Genomic DNA, 6,617 nt, shown 5'->3' on the forward strand with positions numbered 1-6,617 from the left:
ATCTAAAGGATTCCGTAAAATCACATCAATTTGTGAGTTTACTATGTATAATTCTTTACTTTAGATCCCATGAAATCACATTAGTCAGTGAGTTTATTTTATGTAATTTTTTGTATTTGTAGCAATTCTCGATTATAAATATGTGCAGGTTCCATGCATCCAATTTCAACTATTTTCTGAAGGTTACTCATTGAAGGATAGAGGTAGGTGATCAGGGAATAATAAACTGATGAATAACCACTTCTTTTTTCCCTTTTTTTATCTATTTGTTTAAGAATACCAGCCAATTAATAATGTCATCTCTGCAGAATTAATATGACCATAATAACTACCGACCAAGGCGGGTGACCATCCTGTGGACCAAGAGGACAACATTTATATAGAAGTTATATAAGTTTTATATGACCTATAAAATATAATGTCTTTGCTGTTGATTAGATAGTACCAAGAGAAATTTGAGATTAAAATTGTCTTAAAAAAATAATAAAAGAAAATTTAAAGAGAAAAGGAGAAAATAAGAAGACAAGATCAAGAATAGTAATATCTTGTGTGTAAACAGTGGGATATGTTCTAAAGTTTTTGGTCGATGCCATCGGATTCGAGTTAATCAAATCACTTGAGAGATCGCCAATTATCTTCACTTCTAAACTCACTCTGGTGTTAAGCAGGGTTATGGTGGTTGTCGGCATAATGTTCAGGAGACGGAACATGTATAACTTCTTTCACAACAGATTCTGCAGGTTTTTAGGCTGTCTAGTGGGTATTATGGTAGTTGGCCCATCTCTGTTATCTAGTGCATAATTACACCCACATTACGCCTTCCTATCATGGGTATTAAGGGTATAAGAAAATAACCTGGTATGGTGTCCAGTCTGTTTCTTTGACCATCGTATTCGTACCTACTAATCGGTATAGCCGAATTCCATTAAATGCAAGAAAATTTATTGAACTCAAAGATGGATACGGTTCTGCATTGGTTTTGGATCTGCTCGTTTGGTCTCCAGGCCTTTTCAGATATGTGGCACTTGTATATAATGAGCATGGCACTTGTGTTATTTCTTCATTAACACTGGTCGCTTGTCTTCAGTAATCATGAAAGAAAATATTTTTCTATATTCTGAAACTAAAGTGGTGTTTGACTGGCAAAAGGGAAAAATATATTAAAAGAAAGGGGAAAGAAAAGACAGAAATTTGAAGAAACAGCAAAGGCAGCTTCAAATGCTCATGCTTCTCTTTTACTGTATGTAATTTGAAGGCATGCTCTTCTCGTCACCAACCACTGATAACTCCATCCCTTCTCTCTTATTAAATCGGTAACCCTACCACCATTTCCTCTTCTCAGAATTTTATGTGCCTCTTGGGCTATCCAACTTCCTCATAGTTCTCAAAACGAGTCAAAGCTCTTGCTGTGGCATTTTTTTTTTTTTTTTTTTCTGGGTGTTACAGAACAGGCAAGTGTGGCCTGAGAAAGCTCCATTTTCAAGCTTGTATATAGCGACGCGACCCATCTGACCATTTGACTAAACCCAGAAATAAAACCCAAACAAAATTCCCGTATATTTGAAGTTTTGGGACAATGGGGTTGATTTGGGCGCCTGGAAATAAGACTTTCTCCGTATGTCGGTTTAGGGGTTGTTTTAGAAAGAGATCTAATATTTGAGTTTTGTTCATTCTCTGAGGAGGTGGCTGTGAAGAAGTGATTTCAGAGTGGTTCTTCAAACAGGTTAGCAATGAAAATGTTTTCTTTACATGGAACCTATCCGTGTAACATATTCTTTGTTTGTATTAGGAGGAAAATGAAAAAGGATTAGTTACTTGTTTAATACTCCAGGCATGCTGTCGGTGAGAGCAGAAGTACGGTAAGCAAAAATGGTTCTAGAGAAAATCAGAGATTTTGGTTTTCTTGGGTCCCAGACGATTGAAGTTTAAGTCTTTAACATCTTTTTTGTTCTTTCCTTCTTCTTTTTTTGGATGAACGAGTTTTATAGTTATTGGTCCGTTTGATATGATTTATTAGATGGACTCGTTGAATGTGTCGATACTTCAGAAAGTGACATCTTAATCTATTCAATTTTTATTTTTTATTTTTGTCATTTGTCCTTGGTGAAGTCTGGATGGGTTTGGACCTGAAAAACATTAAATTCTCTGCACTTTTTTCGCTCTTTAATGCCTCTGGTTCTCTCTTCGGAGATTGAATAACATTTTATAATGTACTGTGCCACTTCTTCTCATCAATCTTCTGATTTATTCTATTATCTTTCAAAAAATGGGTTTTGGCTCCTACTCTATCTCTTTCAATCAATTTTTCTTTTTCCTGGTTTGTGCCACTATGCAGTTAAAAATTTATTGATGCTGCCAATTTCATGGTGTTTTATTCATTTTTAATGATAGACATTTGTATTTGAGAGGGAGATATGATTATATTGTCTGTTCGTGGCAGATGCAAAAATTGGAGATTTTGGATATATAGGATTGCATTAATCAAATGTTTTACTGTCTCATATTGCAGGTAAGTAGATATTAGAAAAAATGGCAACTGATCTTAATACTGGACTGTCCATGAAGACGTTTGTTTTTGGTTTGAAGTTGTGGGTGTTAATGGGGATCGCTGTGGGGTTGTTTATTGTAATTATCCTCGTGGTTCTATCATTTTTCCTTACTTCGAGAAAGAAATCCGTAAGGACTAATGACATGCTTCCCATTAGCCAAATTCCAACTGTTTCGGATGAAATCAAAGTGATTAAGGTTGATCAAGTTTCTGCTAACCGTTATGTTCCCAATCATGATGCTTTCCTTACTCTTAATGACAAATTGAAGGACAGGGAGTTGGAGAAGGTTATGATCGATTCAAAGAATGGGGATAATAATATCCAATCAGGCTCCTTTAATAATCCAGAGCAAGAAGGTATCAGTTCTCACTTGGGAGAAGAGGGAGGTTCAGGAACACTTCCTGCATACAGGTCTTCTTTGCATCCCGCTGCTCCTTCACCTCTGTCTGGTCTGCCTGAGTTCTCTCACCTTGGTTGGGGTCACTGGTTTACACTAAGGGACCTAGAACGTGCAACAAACCGGTTTTCAAAGGAAAATATTATTGGTGAGGGTGGATATGGAACTGTTTTTCGAGGCCATTTGATTAATGGCACTCCTGTAGCTGTTAAGAAGCTCTTCAACAATTTGTAAGTTGTCTGCAAGCTTCTTTCCCTTATACATTTTTTCCTTAAAAGACTTTCCATAGTTTGTAATTTCTTTCTACTTATATGAATTATCTTACAGAGGACAAGCTGAGAAGGAGTTTAGAGTGGAAGTTGAGGCTATAGGTCACCTGCGGCACAAAAACTTAGTTCGTCTTTTGGGGTATTGCATTGAAGGAACTGGAAGGTATGATACCTGTTTGCGCTATGTCCTTGTTTCTTTGCTGGAGTAATTATCTTTTAAGTTCACAACTTGTTTTGGAGCAAATGTTCAGGAATTAATTTTTATTAATGAATCGTATATTTTCTCTCAATGTTTCATTTAATGTAACTAATCTGTGGATCAATATTCTTCATATAAAAATAAAATCGCAAGAAGAATCCTGGCCACAAGAATATTGTTGACAAGAAAACAAAGTTAACTCTAATCATTTCAGAATTCATATATATATATATATATATATATATATATATTGCATGCATTTTTTCAATTGAATATCCAAGATTTCTGTTTATGTTAATCTTTGGATGTGAGTGCGTGCATTCAGGGGTGTGTGTGTGTGAGAGAGAGAGAGAGAGAGAGAGAGAGAGCTAAGTTTACATGTATTTAGTTAATTGCTTGCCAGGTTGTTGGTATATGAGTATGTCAACAATGGCAACTTAGAGCAGTGGCTCCATGGAGCTATGCGTCAACATGGATATCTCACTTGGGAGGCACGGATGAAAATTCTCCTTGGTACTGCAAAGGCGTAAGTCAACCATGCCTTATTTTGATTATTTAACCTCGTCTTGAGTTCATATCCTTTATTAGATAATGCAGGCTGGCTTATTTACACGAGGCTATTGAGCCTAAAGTTGTCCATCGAGATATAAAATCAAGCAATATACTGATAGATGATGACTTCAATTCTAAGTTATCTGACTTTGGTCTGGCCAAATTGATGTGTGCGGGAACCAGTCATATTACAACTAGAATTATGGGTACCTTTGGGTGAGTGATTTTCCCCATCTTTATGATAAACAGTTTCTTGCAACATTAATATAGTACCAATTTATTGTTCCATTTTAAACTGCTTAATTTCCTAGGTTGATGGAATGTATACAGGAAAATATCACTGTGAGTGATTGATATTTAATTATCTTTATTCCCCCTATTTTGGTCCTATTGCAGATATGTTGCTCCAGAATATGCTAATTCTGGCCTCCTAAATGAGAAGAGTGATGTCTATAGTTTTGGCGTAGTGCTTCTGGAAGCAATTACCGGAAGGGATCCAGTGGATTATGGACGACCTCCAAATGAGGTATCCAATCAAATCTCTTTCTACTGAAGCAATTTGAAATTCCATGCAAGTATAGTTATTTCACTCTACCTGTTTCTGAGCAGTTTCGGAAGGGGTTTAATATAATTTAACTTCCCTTCTTAACCTTGTGTAAGATTGCATGAGTTGTGGAAATATAACTTGCTCTTTCTATAAATTGGGTAATGCATATCAAATTACTTTGGAGTTCATAGTATCTTAGTTTGTTATGTCATGCAGTCTTCTTTCCTGCAACTGATCTATTGACCTCCTCTTAAAATGCATGCCATTTTACCGGTCACTATTGTCTCGAGATGATCCTATTGTGTGATTCTTGCAGGTAAATCTAGTTGACTGGCTCAAATTGATGGTTGGAAGCAGGCACTCTGAAGAGGTCGTGGATCCAAACCTTGAGACTAGGCCGTCAACAAGTGCCCTTAAACGAGCCCTTTTGACGGCTTTGAGGTGTGTGGATCCGGATGCTGACAAGAGACCACGGATGAGTCAAATTGTCCGCATGCTTGAATCTGAGGAATATCCTATACCTAGAGAGGTTTGACCATAATGATTTTATCCGATACCAGATATATATATATATATACCAGATATATACCGGTCTTATTGCAGTGTCATTAATAGAAAAATTATGCATGTGAGAAACAAATGAGACATTGGCTTTTTTTCATTCACAGAATCACATCAGGGAAATCAACAACCTTGTAAAGGCGTAGATTTAATGAATGCCAATAACATTAAAACACAATTTCGCCCTCAAAATATGTATGGGCAAAGATTTTCAAGTGGAAAGTTATTGTTATAAAGTGGTAAGCTTACTGACCCTTTAAACGTGGTGTGCTTGGAATTTTCAGGATCGAAGACACAGAAGTCAGGCAGGGAATGCAGAGCCTGAGTCTCTGAGAGAGAATTCGAAACATATAGGAGTGACTATCCAGATTTAAGGTCTGATGTCAGAATGAACCATCAGGCGTAGACATTGTGAGCCAATTACTGAATCTGAGGGTATTAGTTCAAGTTCAAGTCTTGCATTCTTTCAATGTCATTGTTAGGAGGATCAAGGAAGGGAAACATGAAACATGAGAAGAGTGATTGGGGGATGGCTTAAATGCCTTTTCTTTTTAGTACCTAGATTTAGATTTTGAGAAAAAGATTGTTTTGTTTATGAAAGTGACAATTTTAACAGGAAACCCCAGCCACTGGTGGTGTGTACAAGTCTATGGATATGTTATTTCCCTTTTTATTTCTGCCTTTGTCATGAAAACTCCCTGCTGTGAAGTCGAAAAATGAAAGGGAAAAAATAGGTTTTGTTTATTGACTGCATTTGAGAGGTTATGCTCTCTAGATACGATTGTGCTCTCCCCTCTCTTTAGTCGGTGAATAAAAACTCCGGCTGATTTTCTCTTGAATTCTTGGACCTAATAAATAAGTCGGGATTGTTGGAATTTTGTATCTGATCATCCAATCATAATGACTGATTCCTTGGAATTTCTCTCAAAAACTTTTTCTGGTCTTATGAATTGCGTGCTGTGATCTTTAGTTAAAATATATCTATAATTTCTGTTAATGTCGAAAAAATCAGACAACAGACTGGAAAGGGAAAAAGAGTTATTCTCAACTTGTTATGAAGATTTGGGTCTCAATCAGTGTAGTCTAGAGCTCTCGGCAATGGTCCGGTGCGGCTATACGATGTTAATATGTACATCCATGACGGTGAATAAAAAGTAAATGTAGGGAAAATAAAGAGAGTGAGCATACAGATTTACGTGGTTCGGCGTAATGCTTAAGTCCATGGACGTTTTGAGAGGAAAAGTTCACTATAATATACTTGTTTTATAGTCTCTCGTAGTAACTAATTTCTCATTGTACAATAGAAATCAGTGATCTATTTGCTAGAAAAGATAATCATGCTTGAGTTCTCGTCGTGAGGTTGAAGAAGCTAAAGAATAAGAAGTCCAGTGGAAGCCATCTCTTCTCATCCAATCTGATCCCTTTTTTTATCCTTGGCCTTGGGAGTGGTGAGGGATGGTAGCTTTATTCCACCCCTCGTTGGCATGCCTAACTTGTTCCTTCCTTTCTCCATTTTCTCTTCTTTTCCGTCACTTCTTTCTTT

General features: G+C 36.7%; 1 pseudogene; it reads left to right on the forward strand.

Annotated features, from left to right (window-relative positions):
• Positions 1–621: 621 nt before the first annotated feature.
• LOC121247664 lies at positions 622–5,747 on the forward strand (annotated as a pseudogene).
• The last annotated feature ends 870 nt before the right edge of the window (positions 5,748–6,617 follow it).

The sequence above is a fragment of the Juglans microcarpa x Juglans regia genome, chromosome 1S (genome assembly GCF_004785595.1).
Source record: "Juglans microcarpa x Juglans regia isolate MS1-56 chromosome 1S, Jm3101_v1.0, whole genome shotgun sequence".
NCBI lineage: Eukaryota > Viridiplantae > Streptophyta > Magnoliopsida > Fagales > Juglandaceae > Juglans > Juglans microcarpa x Juglans regia.